This window comes from Physcomitrium patens, chromosome 3 (assembly GCF_059467195.1).
Source record: "Physcomitrium patens ecotype Gransden chromosome 3, ASM5946719v1, whole genome shotgun sequence".
Classification (NCBI taxonomy): Eukaryota; Viridiplantae; Streptophyta; class Bryopsida; order Funariales; family Funariaceae; genus Physcomitrium; species Physcomitrium patens.
This window is the reverse complement of record NC_143412.1, coordinates 25622476-25636971: the sequence shown is the minus strand read 5'-3', so window position 1 is coordinate 25636971 and position 14496 is coordinate 25622476. Positions and strand designations below refer to the sequence as shown.

Below are 14496 nucleotides of genomic sequence, written 5' to 3'. Positions count from 1 at the left end.
CTTGTATATGTACTATTACACTCTTCATTTTAACAAGTTCTGTCCTGATAATACTTAGAAAAAAAAGATGTCTAATATCGCTCAAGACAAATAGAAGAGAGGACTTGAGAATAAAAAAAATAGTAAAGATAATATCAGTTTAGAAGAGGATAATCTGTAACTTCTAATACGCTTATGTCTTATGAAGAGAAAGAGGTAATCCACTCTTAATCAAGATTAGACAAAGCTCTGATATTGTAAGTATACTCTGGTCAATCTGTCAAGGACAAGAATTTTATAAAGATAAATAAACAAGTGAGACTTCTTTCAAAGAAAGATGAAAAAATAGAAATAACTCAATATGTATATTAAAATAAAAACTATAATGGCTATTACCAAAAGACAAGAAAATTAGAGACCCTTAAAACTAGACTAGAAGCAAGAAAGGAGTTGATAAGAGTGAAGAGGGCTTCACTCTTATCTCTATATATACTATCTAACTAGGAGCTACGTAGCAATGTTCTATAGGACCTCTAAGATGTGTTGACTTTGTAGGACACATGCCTTGACTTACAAGGCAAGTTTTTCTACATGTGGGCCACATAATTAGCTTGATCTTCAAGCTAACAACATGTGTGGCATATGGCCAACTTGTTGACCACGTTTTTAATCCAAAAAGTCAATTAAAGACACCTATAAAGTCAAAAAAATATCTATAAAGCTTCTAAGAAGCTTCCATAGCAAATATTATAGAATTAACTTACTTTTATCTACTTTTATTTACTTCTACCTATTTATACATGTAATTATTGGCTTACATGCATATATCCGTGACAATAGAGGATATATGCTCAAATCAAAAGAGAATTATGGGGTGTAATAATAGCTATGAAAAATAAAAAAGAGTATTTAATTGGTACATTGATAATTATAAAAATAGATTGTCTATCTTTATTAGATATGATTATAAATTATTCAATTCTTAATATTGTTATATGAATAAAAAATTTAAGTATATTACAAGGAAAGAAATTTTAGTTGTAGATATATTATCAAGAATAAGGTATTATGATCAAAAAGATATGATTGATTTAAATATTATGTCGATACAAATTTTTATACTACTGTATTATGAAAAGAAAAAGATGTATGTTTTAATACACTATTAGAAATATTTTCAAGAGATTTATATGAAAGAAAATAAAAAGATGTTGGAAAGTATTTAAGCACATTAAAGAGATAAGAGGATTGAAAAAATCAAGAATTTAAGAAAATCCATAAGAAAATCTATGGATATTTTTTACATGATGGATATTTATGGAAGCATCCAAAGAGAAGAGGAGAAGTACCACAATAGATTACATGTGGTTTAAATAAAAGTTTATATGTAAGGCATTGAATAATGTAGACAATATTTATTAAGTTGAAAGAAAAATATTCCTAGAAGGGCATCCACAAAGACGTAGCAAATTTTGTAGGATCTTATAAAACATGCCAAGTATATTCAAATATTTGACATCAAGAAGGATTACATCCAACATATCCTTTAGCTTTATATTATAAGTGGGTGATGGATTTAGTGGCAATTTCTATAGAACTTGAACAAATGAAATATTTGATACTTGCATAAGAAGATTTATTAAACATCATTAAAAGACCAGGATTAAGAACAAATGGTATTAAAGGTGTATGCCAATTTTTATTGGAAGGTATTATTTGTTGCTATGGTTGTATTAAAAAAAGTATAATTAATAGGAATGAATTGGATATAAAAGAAGCATGAAATTATTTCAATAGAATAGAAATTAAACTTTTTTTTACAACAATGTATAATCCAAAAGGTAATAGTTAGAGTGTTTATCGATATTTACTTATTATTAAGGCATTAGTTTAGGCATGCAATGGAAAAGCATATGAATGGCCTAAACTACTACTATTTGTACTATGGGTTGATTGCCCAACTCATAATTCAGTAATACATTATATGCCTTCTGAATTAATATATGTAAAAAAATCAATAATTCCAATAGATGAGGTAGTACCTACATAGGATGTATTTTCTTAGAAGGATGATTTCAATAGAAAAGAATTTTTAGCATTACAGATTTAGCAATTAAAAAGAAAATCTAATGATATTGAAGTAGCAATAGAGATGTTGAAAGAAGCAAGGAAAAAAAATAAAGAAAGATTTGATAAAAAAAAAAAACATTGAGTACAATCTAAGGCAATTGAGGATAGCAATTGGATGTTAGTTTATGATAGTAGCTTAGACAATCAACATAGTACAATAAAGAAGTTTGCAAAGAGATAGTTTAGATCTTATATTATTAAACAAATATATAACAATTGAACATACTTCTTATAAGAATTTGATGGTATAGAATTGAAGTTACTTATAGCAAGCAAAAAAATCAAGTTATTTAAACAAATCTATTACAAGACATTGAGATGGAAGTAGAGGAGCAAATTAAAGATTAAAAATTTGAATAAGATAAAAAAAAAAACTCTAAATCAATATAATGAAGACTATAAATAAAAATACTATAAATAAATAAATAAATAAAAGTAGATTAGAAAATAAAATATTATAAGCATATGTAGGAATGACTTAAGACTAGATTTTAGCAAAATTTACCTCAAGAAGCAAAGAATTGATACTTAAAGAGGACCAATTGTCAACTTAGATTGAAATCAATTCTTAAGGCATAAAATTACACACCTACGGTGATTCTAGAATTCTTTGAAAGATTAAAGAGTAGAATTTGACAGAAGACTTGAGAAGAAATTTTTGGGCATTGATTTTATATCAATCAAATTAATATTGAGTTTTTGAAGGATTTTCAAAATTAAAAATGTTCTTGATTGGTCTAGATTTTGAAAAATAAGAACATATTTGCAAATTTGAAGGTCAATTGGATTGAAGTGAATTTTTTTTGTATGAATAAAACACTCAATTTTTAATGTTTAGGTAAAATTTGAGAGAAATTTAATAGTTTAAGAAGGAGATATTGGCATTGAAAGTTTAACATTTAGATTGGAGGCTACTTAACACTTGATTGGATTATCTTATATTTCTTTCAATTAAAAAGTATGATTAATTTCATCTTTCTTGTAATTATTTCTTACTAAGACTTTAATAAGTGTGCAAATTTTAAGTTAATATGAACAATTTTATTATTAGTTTTTGAGGTTCTATTTTGCTATAAGATGTGTTAAGAGTTTATTTAAGATCTAGGATTTGATTAAGATTTGATTTAAGATTTGGTCTAGGATTTGGTTAGAATTATGATTTACTTAAGATTTTATTTAAAACTTATCTAGTATTTATTTAGAATTTAAAAATTCATTAAAATTTTATTAAGATTGACCTAAGATTTTATTGAAATTTAATTAAGTTTTTAATTAGGATTTAACCTAAGATTTGATCTAAAATTTGATTAAATTTTAATTAAAATTTTAATTAATGTTATATTAAGATTTCTATTTTTATTATTTTTTTAGAATTATTTGTATTTTTTTGTGACTTTTTTTAAAAAAATTTCAATGGATTAAAGCTTTATTGCATTATTAGGAATTATTTGAAGTTTATTTAAGGTATTATTAGACTTAATAGAATTATTGTTGCATTATTACTTACCTTCTATAGTTAGGTACTCAATGAATTTTTAAGCAAGAATACATATAATATGATATTTGAAAATGGGATTTGAAAATAGATTGGAGAAGAGATTTTTGGACATTGGTTTTATATCAATATTGAGTTTTTGAAGGATTTTTAAAATTATTGATGTTCTCGATTGGTTTAGATTTTGTAAATAAAAATATGTTTACAAATTTGAAGGTTTCTTGAGTTCTATTGTAAGTATACAAGTGAATATTGAAAAATGTGTTAGTGTGTTAGTTATAAATATTTGTGCAAATTTTGAGGTCAATTGAATAATTAAATCAAAATGTGTAAAGGTTTTTGTAGATTAAGATCTCAAAAATTAGAGTTTGAAGGTCAATGAGTATTTTTAAGATCTTCAATAATTTATCAATTGGATTGAAGTGAATTTTTTTTGTGTAGATATTAGACTCAATTTTTAATGTTTAAATAAAATTTGAGAGCAATTCAATGATTCAAAGAGATATTGGTGTTGGAAATTCAACATTCAGATTAGAGTAGGAGGTTGCCCAACACATGATTGGATTATCTTACATTTCTTTCAATTAGTAAGTGTGATCAATTTCATCTTTCTTATGCTTATTTGTAACTAAGATATTAAGAAGTATGTTAATTTTGAATTGATATCAATAATTTAATCATTATTTGTTGAGGTTCTATTTTGCTATAGGATTTGATTTAGGATTTATCAATAATTTGGTTAGGGCTTAGGATTTGGTCTAGGTTTTGGTTAAGATTAGGTTTTTCTTGAGATTTGGTTTAGAACGTTAGTAGATGTTGATTAAAATTTATCTAAAATTTGTCTAGGATTCAAAATTTTACTAAGGTTTTATTAGGATTTGACCTAAGAGTTGGTTAAGATTCAATTAGGGTTTTTATTTTTAATATTTTTTTAAGATTATTTATTATCTTTTAAAAGTTTCTATTTTTCATATTTTTAAAATATTATTATTATTATTTATTTGAAGGTTTATTTTTATATTTCTTTAAGATTTCTTGTTCTTTTTTTTTTTTGAGATTAGTTTAGGACTTCTTTGTATTTCTTTTATAATTTCTTTTAAATTTATTTTAGATTGATCAAAGTTTGATTAAGATTATTAAGATTTATTTAAAGTTTATTTAAGATTCTATAAAATTTAGTAATATTATTGTTGTATTTTTACTTATCTTCTATAAGAGCCTAGTACATTCTCAAGTAAGAACATACATAATACAATACCATTTTCTAGATTTGCTTCAAATGGATTTAAGACAAGAACATCTTTTAATATTGAAAGTGGAGGTTGTTTACTTAGTTGTTAAGTTTCTACTTGTTTGATCTTTGGTATATTTTTTTTAATAGTGGCTTTAGGGTTTTCTATAGTGGATAATAGATTGGATTGTTTAGATCTAGTAGGATAATGCATCTACACAACTATCAATCTACCATTCAACTTAATGCAATATTATCCATGAAACCACAATAATTTGAATTTTTGCTCCTCCACCTGAAACCCACTTAAAGTACCTTCCGATAGAGAAGGAAAATGGAATAAGAACAATCAAAGAGGGATTTCTTACTTGAGCATTATTTCAAGCAAGATTTTTTTTTATCCTTGATTATTATACAAAACTATTATTGTATAAAAGTGATACTAAGCAATCTTAGTTATAAAAAAGAATTCTATATTGAGACAATAGGAAGCCTAAGCTTTTTTTCTTTTTTTTTTGCCTTTTTACAATAAGATAGTTAGAAAATTACCTACTATCTTAATTAATGACAAAGGTTATATTACAAAAATAATTCTTTGCAACCAATTCACACTATATTGTTGAAGAACTTGCCTAATTATATTTCTAAGCAACTTGTTACTTATTGAAGAATCTCCAAAATATGTGACTTTCTTCTAACCAATTCCAAATTAATAAATTAAAAAGTCATTATGTGATTGGAGAAGGGAAGGATTTTGAGGCTCTATTGAATCCAAAAAATCTATAAGAAGGTCAAGAAGTTATCTCTTCTTGCATCTTTCTCTTAGGTTCTACCTTCAAACTCCTAGTTCTTGCTCCTTGTATTCAAGTAATTCATTAAAAATTCAAGGAAGAAAATAATTGATCAGAGTTTAGAGACTTATTTGCTTGCTAGCTATCAATGCCACTCCTTTCTTCTTATGCTCCTTCTCTCAATCTACAATTTGTATTAGCAAAATTAATAAAAGCCTAATAATTATTATTCACTAGAAAATTATCCTCAACAAAAAAAATCTATTAGGAGAGAGAGTGATGACCTTTGCAAAAAAACTCTTGCTATAAAGAATCAAATTCCTTAGCCAATTTAAGATTGTGTTCCACTTGGTAATCCTACACACAAAAATCAACCAATAAAACAAAATCCCTTGCCTTCCAAACAATTAGAACTGCTTTCCTCCTGGCAAATGCATCAAAATGTGAACCAAAATAAATCCTTTCTTAATTAAAAGTCTATTCCAATTCACAACAAATTGAATTATCTTAAGGTTCTAATATGCATTCAATTATCGTTTGATTAAGTATTTAAGAAGTTCTCCAAAGAGCTAAAATAACTCCTTTGAATATGTGCCTTCATACTAATATACACTTAAAAAACAATCTTTCATATGATTTAATTTAAATCTATATAATTTTTATTTTTTATTTCTTTATTTTATATTTTTATATTTTTTTGGTTTTTTATATTTTTTTTGTAGTATTAATTATCATCCAAAAATTAAAACTTCATCTACTGACAAGCTTCATTTGTGAATGAATTTTCATCCACAAATAAATTCTCATCCATGAATGAAAAATCATCCAAGTTAATTCAATATTCATCTATAATTTTTCATCTACTTTGACCCTAAGTTCATTCAACTTAAACCTAATTCACCCCATCTTTCACTGTTTCATTATACGTTGTTCAGGCAATGTTTCCTTCTGAATGCTTCTAGCTCTTTTTATCGGTTCCTTCCCAGCTCCCATGTGGTCAAACCCTGTTGATAGAAGCCCTCCAAAGCTCCATAGCACCACCGTGGAAATTGATTGTTACTCGAGAGAGCCTCTGCAGCTCAACTCGCGTGTCGAATTGGTACCGAAACGATAAATGAACTGAGTTAGTGACACTCCAACTCAGACCATACACCACCCAATGATGTCCAGATTATTGCCTAGCCTATCTTGATAGGAAACGCCAACTTCAAGGCCTACTTGAACCTGATGATGGATAACTAACGCGAAATTGTAAACACATGGATCGCACCCGCGTCAAGAGCCTCCACCTGAATCAATACTTTATAGGCTTTAGTTCAAGTGGATTCGTTTTCAACTTCAGCCACTTCGATACCTACTGCATTCTTTATAAATTGCATTGTAAATCGTTTGGAGAAGGATGGACGTCGGCAGCGTAGGCCTTGATTGCAGACCACCGTGCATGGACTCCTCTTCCAGCAATGTAGTCTGAATTGTATCACTCTACTCCGTCTTAACCTTGGTAGCTCTCTTAATTATACTTGCAGCTTGTCGAACTACCGCGCTAGGTGCTCTCAAGCACTATCAATCACCAATCACGAAGCACGCCAAAGCAGAGCCAAATGTGATGTTGTGAATACACCCTCAACGCACTTTGCGAGACCTTTGCCAATCACTCCGCACCACAAGCATAAGCAACAACGACAGAAAGAGCCGAACTTCAGTGGCACTACGCCTCTTACCTGGAATAGCTTCTACAATACAGAACCAAAAAGGGGCAGAAACAAAGTTGCTTAGAACTGCTGCTTGATGAGATCAGGGCTCCAACCATAATTCTTGCAAGAACCAGGCGTCCGACGGCTTCAACAGCAACTCACACAACAGCCTAGACAGATCGTTGTACTGCCACAGCACAGCGTAATAGAACGAAACGTCGCCTAAGAAGAGAATCAATTGTGAACTACAAGAATTGCAACACAACCATGGAAAATTAGAGCAACTGAGAGCATCTACGCTCCCCGCCGCAACCTACTTGAGAACACCACTAAGAACATAGCAAAAAGATCGACTGCAGCAACACCGAAAATTATCCAATGCAATCCCTGATTACAAAGTCAGTCATAGAATACCCATTGACAACCAACCAAGAGAGATTCCGCTCCCAAGTAGCAGCCGCCAACATGAAGAAGGAACAAGGTTGTTGTACGCCGCCGTAGACAACGAAGGAACCAGAGCTCTCTTTGCCACTTAGCACCCACGTCTAGAAAATTTTGCGATGCTCTGACCGCCAGCACTTCCACGGTAAGTCACCATGGTTGATGGCATCTACAACCTGAGTGTTATCTTTATAGTCGATCACACCCACTGAATATGGATCTTGTTCCAGCTCGCTCCGCCACCGCAAACTACACCAAAAGAGGGGGACGACCTTCCGCAACCACCATAAACTTGGAGACCCAAAACAAAACATACACCAAAAAAAACAAGAGAGGGGAGTGCGGCACCGCAGCACTCCCACAACGTGTAAGGAACAGAAAAAAAAAAAACTCATTTTGAAGCACTGGAGCTCGTGAGATGTGAACAGGAAAAAAAAACTAAACGCACGAGAAGAGAGTCCAGGTCTGTGGCGGCCCAGACCCTTATTGGTAGAGAGGCTGCCGGAATTCGGGGGCAACCTTTCGCCCCCCATCAATCTTTTGCTTTTTCCGTTTTTTCTTTATTTTTTTCCTTTTCCCTTCTTTTTCTGCTAATTCTTTTTCTTTGCTTTCCTACTCTTCTTTCTGTTTTTCTTTTTTCTTTTTTCTTTCTTTCTTTTGTCCTTGTTGGATGGTTTTTAAATCAAAGATTCTACCTTACCTTCTAATATAATTTAAATTTTTTTAGTATCCATAAAGACCACTACTATCACATTAAGACTTATATTAGCTAAATTGAGAAAAGACTATATAATTTGGAATTCTTTCTCAAGGAATTTTTGCAAAAGATCTATTTTAGCCACTACATTCAACTAATTGCTATTTATCTCAAAATTCCTCAATCAACTCCTTAAACTAATGACTTTAAGGACCATAAGTGCATCTTTTGTGTTTAAACCTACAAGTGAGTCAATTGTGGGACTCACAAAGAGGCTTAAGGTGGCAAGGTTGAACAACAAAGAGAGGTTTGATAAAATTCATTGATTGAGGCCTAAGCCAATTAAAGAAGGTGATTGGATTTTGGTTTATGATAGTACTTTGGTGCACAAATATTCTACTCTTTGTAAGTATGCACAATATTAGATTAGACCCTATGTGGTGGTTGAAGTGCATAATAATGCAATTTATTTTCTTCAAAAGTTAGATGGGATACCATTGAAGACAAGGATTGGAGAAAAAAAAATTAAAGTCTTCAAGTGACAAGATGAGATGAATTATACGGAAGATTTAGATGCTTTTGAGATTCAATATTTTGATTAATAGTTCAAAAATGATATGGCTCACAATGACTCAGAATTTGATAACACAGGTGTTGGGATCTAATTCTTTGGCACATACCAAAATATGTGCAAGTTTGGAAAGAATAAATGTTCTTATGCACTTAATTTAAGAGCATCAAAGTTATTTAGAGGGCAATTAATTTTACTTATAAGAGGGAGGAATATAATGCTAATATATTTATAAATTTGAATGGGATTTAGAATAAGAAATTATTTGCTTCAATGGATTATTCAAGATTTAAAAGTATTGCATTTTAAGATACATATTTGGCTCTATAGTAGTTTAAGGTGGATATTGGAAGAAGGTTATGACAAGGTTTGACATCAAATAAGGCTTCTTTGAGTTAGAGTGAAGAGAGAGCTATGATGAGGGAGATCAATGCAAATTCAAGAGAAGGGGATCATTAGGAATATTTGGGCGACAAGATTGAAGAGTGGTTTGAGTTTTTCCATGCCATTCACTAAGTTTTTATCTTTTTGTCTTGAAATTTTGGAAATAACTACATCATATTGTTTTCTTTCTAATAAGCCTTTGCATGCAAGAAAAGAATCTATGATAAGAGAGATCTATACAAATTTGTAAGAGGAGGTTATTAGGAATATTTGAGCAATGGGATTCCAAACTAATTCAAGTTTTTCTATGCAATTTATTGGATTTTTATCATTTTATTTTGAAATTTTGAGAAAAACTAGATCTTGTTGTTAGCTTTCCAACAAGTCTTTGAATGCAAGAAAAATAATTGTCACAAAGGAGATCCATATAAAATTGTGGAAGGAGGATTACTAAGATTATTTCGGTGACATGATTCAAGACTAGTATGGATTTTTCCATGCCATTCACAAGGTTTTCATCTTTTTATCTTAAGATTTTGAAGAAATCTAGATCTTAAAACTTAAAAAGTTTTATAATTCATATAAATTTTAATAAATCTTTTTTTATTAAATTTAGTAATATAGTATCAATATACCTAATATGCCTATTAAATATAAGTCTTCATTTATAATAGGTACAAAATAATTAGAAGAAATTACCTATAATAGTTAAAGTTGAATAAAGATAAGATTAGATCAAATTCTAGTATTATATCTAACAAATAATTACTACTATTATATTTGTTTATTATATCTAACAAATAATTACTATTATATTTTTTTATTATATCTAACAAATAATTACTATTATATTTGTTTATTATATCTAATAAAGAATATTAACTTTTAAAAATTTATTAGATTTCTATTTTTAAAGATATTAGATATATAGTTCTATTATTATTAGATTAAAAAATTAAAATTAAAATTTATTATCAAAACCTTCTTATTTAAAAACAAGATATATTCAAAAATATTAAGCTTTGTTTTAAAAGGTAGTTTTGATATTTTGACAAATTGTGGATATTTATTTAAGTACTTATTTATATTTTTTTGATAAAAAAAATTATGATATTTTAAAATGTTAGCATGTGATTTCTTTCTTATATTGATAATTGATTGCTATTTACAAAAAATAATTGAAACAATTAATATTGCCACATACTTTACTAAGATATGATTGTTAATTAGTTTATATGAAAAAAGTCGATCTTATGTAACTGTTTTTTTAAAGTAGAAAAATTTACCAAAGTAACATAGCTTGGATATACATTTTGATCCAAATCAAACTTATACTATCTAACAAAAATATATATCTCAGAAAAAAAAAAAAAAAAAAAAAAAAAAAATTCTACAAGGTTTAATAAATAAAATAAATATCAGTCTATTTACTATTACCATTACTACCTACTAACTTCAATTCTTTGGTTTTGCCCGTAACTCTAGGATTTTTTGTTAATTTATTTTAATGTCTTAAAGAACAAGAGATTAGTTTCACAAAAACAATCATATTAAATTTATGAACACTAATTTATTTTTATCAGTAACTTGATATTTATCAATTAAAAAAATTATTCCACTCTTTATTAAGTTGTCAAAATATAAGTGCAATTCATTCAATTTAATATCATAATTTAATATTTATTAAATACTTTGTCAATCCACAAAGATTATAATTCTTCTGTCAATACCATATGGTTCCAATTGTTATTTATAAAATTTTAAATTTATATAGGTACTCAATAGAATATAATATATATATATATATAATATTATAAAATAGTATCTATATATATAGATATTATAATGTGCATAATATAGCATACATTATGATACTATTTCAAGCAATATTTTACACACTCATTTACAAATTTTTTTAAAATTGAGTGAATGAGTTTTTACAGCAATAAAATTAACAATTGTTTTGTCTATAGTTTTTATGGGTTTCTAAGAAAAATTAAGATGATATAGTTTGAATATATTGTGTACTGTCAATAGTATCATGTTTTGAATCTAAATATGTATATGTGTTTGTCATACACAAAAGTTTTGCAGATGAACGTTGGACGAAAAATGGTTTTGCAATGAACCAAATTTTGCAAAGCTCTACAGAGACTTACAGTGTGCATTTGGGTTTGAATGTAAAATGGGGCAGCACAGTTTAGGAACCGGAGGAGCAAGTGAGAGAGCCCTCGTGAAGGAACAGTAAAGTCGTGTTCCAAGCAACAGACTACAATTCCAGTGCTTCACTGTTAACATCGTACTTGACAAACTGCAAGGACCATGTCAAGCTTAGCATTGTATTGTTGCTTTGGCCTTCAACTTCTGCTCTTGATGCAAAGCGGGCAAGAGTGAGGTTCAGTTGGGAGTGAGAGAGTTTTCAACACTCATGTCGACCGACGGAGGAGGACCCACATGGCCACGAAGCGGAAGATATGTTGCTCCCACTCATTCAGGAACTACACACCAGCTCGGATTCACCTTCGCAGCATGTATTGCTTCCAGGCGACGCACGCTAAATTGACCCACGTTTCCACGAGATTGGACTCCAGGACCTGAAGTGAAGAGGATGATGAAGATGTAGCAGTGTGTTTGCAAATTTCTACCTCCAGCCTCGGTCTGGAGTTGCAGCACGTGTACAGGTGTGCAGTTATTGCAATGGCTTTGAGTTTTTTCCTCCAGAAACTATGGAATCTATTCAGCTCGTGTTCCAAGAGACTTCAACTCGGAAACTCACTTGTGCTTACTGAAATTGCTGTGTTGGTCAAGTCTACAGCTGCCCAAACAATCAGACATGGTGTGCTGCATCGCTTTATTAGGTTTCCTTGCTCTTCATAGTATGAAATGTTGCAAGTGTCATCGACATATGTCGAAATATGGGCGGTGGATTGTTAGCTTTGACTTCGGACTTTGTCAATCCACAAGTGTGACTTACAGCAGTCGTCGCTCTCCAACGTCCCAGTCGACTCGTCGGCGCCAGCTACTTTCGCTTCACTGACATGCCACCAAACATTCTAGTCCTCATCTTCGGGGTGTTATTCGGATTCAAAGGGGCAGCCCCAAGAAGCTGAGGTGTGGATCTCTACCCCGACAACTTGTATCCTGTGCATGCACCACGCACGCCCATTAGTCAACCCATGGCATCCTCGGTACCCAGCACCCCTCTCGTGACTATCTCCATTGCTGCATATGAAGCGACGCATTCGTGTTTAGTGGACAATGTTCTTTGAGCCCTCTCCCAGATAAGTGTTTCATCTCAAGCTCCGTATTATTGCAGGAGAAAACGACACAGGGGCCTCCGATTGCTTTACAACATGACGCGGTATTCGAAGACCCTTTTCGCACACCGAAGCAGCAAAATTTATCTGAGGCAGCATCGATTTACTTCTGTTTGTGGCAACCATCTGCCACGATAACCCTCACAGCCTCCTCTCCTAGAACAGCAAAGTCCAAACCTCGTTTCAAAACGAAGTGTCTTGGATCAACTTTTCACATGAGTTACGTTTCCTGTATATGTAAACATTGGGTTTCGTTGGCTTGAAAAGAAATTTCAGAACTTGGGGATGGTTTGTTGAGATGGAGGAAGTACCCATTGAGCATGCACCAGATGAAAGTAGCTCGCGGACATTGCTAGACTCACGAAGCGCTCAGCATGATATTTTTTATGCATACGATCCCAAATTTGGTTTTCCAGATACAAATCAGTCCCGAGGTGATACAGTAGCCCCTTTTGCCTATTAACAGGAAGTGACTTTGTGATTCCGAAATCGAACTTCTCTGCTGTAATTTGATCCTCAGATCAATTCAGATACAGTAAAGTGATCGGGCCCATTTGCTTTTCCTTTCCAATTTCTTAGAGTTTTCTTTGATACAAAGTTTACGATTGTGTTGTAAGTTAGAGCTGGTTTGGAGATATCTAAGTTGGAAGTTGGACGAGGACACAGTGCTGAAGAAGGTTTGGGTGGGAGAATTCATTCATGCACTTCTTGATGCCTTTTGATGGACAGTGGTACGTAGCTGAAACCTGTACTGAGTGTCGGGCATTCCGACCTAGAAAATCGTGACCTAGTTTCTTCGTACCATTTCCTTGTGAGCGTTGACGGTTCCAGCGCTGAAGGTTAGCATTAGGTTAAGGGTTTTTGAATGTTGGGCCGTAGGAATTTCCAGCGGCCTTGCTCCGATTTGAATTGCATAAGATGAACTATAAGAATCGAATGATTTCTTATTCTAAGAATTCTGGGTCTTGGTTGTTACGGGGTTTTTCTGAACCGTAATTTTTAATTGTTCAGTAGGGGTGACGTGTGAGGGAACAAGATTGCCAAAAGTGATATCGGGGACCGGGGAGTTGAGTGGGGAGACATATAAGTAGCCTCCGATCAAGGCAGGTGCAGGTGAAGCTTTGCTGTTTGGAGCTCTGCCAAAAGGTCAATGTAAGAACTATTCATTGGGTGTCGTACTTTGTCTTTCAAGGCATGTTCTTGTTAGAAGCTAGTCTTTTCTGTCACTGGAATATTGATGTTCATGTTTTTCTGTCATTTCAAAGGAGACAGAAACTTCATGAAATTTGAGAATTGAAGGGCTTTCAGCGGATAGCCTGGTTACTTTTGACAAGAGAAATGTATGCTGTAAATCGCGTCGAACGGAAAGCCCATGTTCGGGTTTTGTGAAATGCGAAACGTAGACTTTCCTATTTCAAAAACATAAATCGGAGCATAAAGTTCTGCATATCATGTGCGGGTAAATGTACCAGTCGGGAATGTGCCGCTAGAGGAATAACATATTGGGAAGTCATCAGGCAGTTTTTAAAGCAAATAGTCCTCATATAACTCAAGTGCTCTCAACCAGGGACTCGAAGAAATTCAGTTTGTTAATTGGGACTTGTGAGGTCGGTTTAATGTGGGCACCGACATGGGCATTTTTGTGGGTGATGTTACCAGTCCCCTCTACAACCCTGTTGTGGATGCTAGCAGTAGCATGCATTATTGCAGAATTCAGACCGCTACTGCATGTGCTCATTCTCATCATGGAGACTCTCACACTCTTC

The 14496-nt window shown here is 31.7% G+C and overlaps 2 long non-coding RNA genes across 4 annotated transcripts; one reads left to right on the top strand and one right to left on the bottom strand.

Annotated features, from left to right (window-relative positions):
- Window positions 1-6356: 6356 nt before the first annotated feature.
- LOC112279750 (uncharacterized) lies at window positions 6357-8037 on the bottom strand. Its single transcript, XR_002969137.3, has 3 exons — window positions 7735-8037; window positions 7348-7507; window positions 6357-6915 (listed from the first exon to the last, which is right to left on the bottom strand). It is a non-coding gene; the product is annotated as an uncharacterized LOC112279750 (long non-coding RNA).
- A 3688-nt stretch (window positions 8038-11725) lies between these two features.
- LOC149989615 (uncharacterized) lies at window positions 11726-14347 on the top strand. Of its 3 annotated transcripts, XR_016502374.1 has the most exons (4): window positions 11757-12094; window positions 12229-12601; window positions 12730-13461; window positions 13742-14347. It is a non-coding gene; the product is annotated as an uncharacterized LOC149989615 (long non-coding RNA). The 3 variants fall into 3 exon arrangements; XR_016502375.1 differs by lacking the exon at window positions 13742-14347 and having other exon boundaries at window positions 11726-12094; window positions 12222-12601; window positions 12730-13301; XR_016502373.1 differs by lacking the exon at window positions 13742-14347 and having other exon boundaries at window positions 11766-12601; window positions 12730-13301.
- Window positions 14348-14496: the final 149 nt, after the last annotated feature.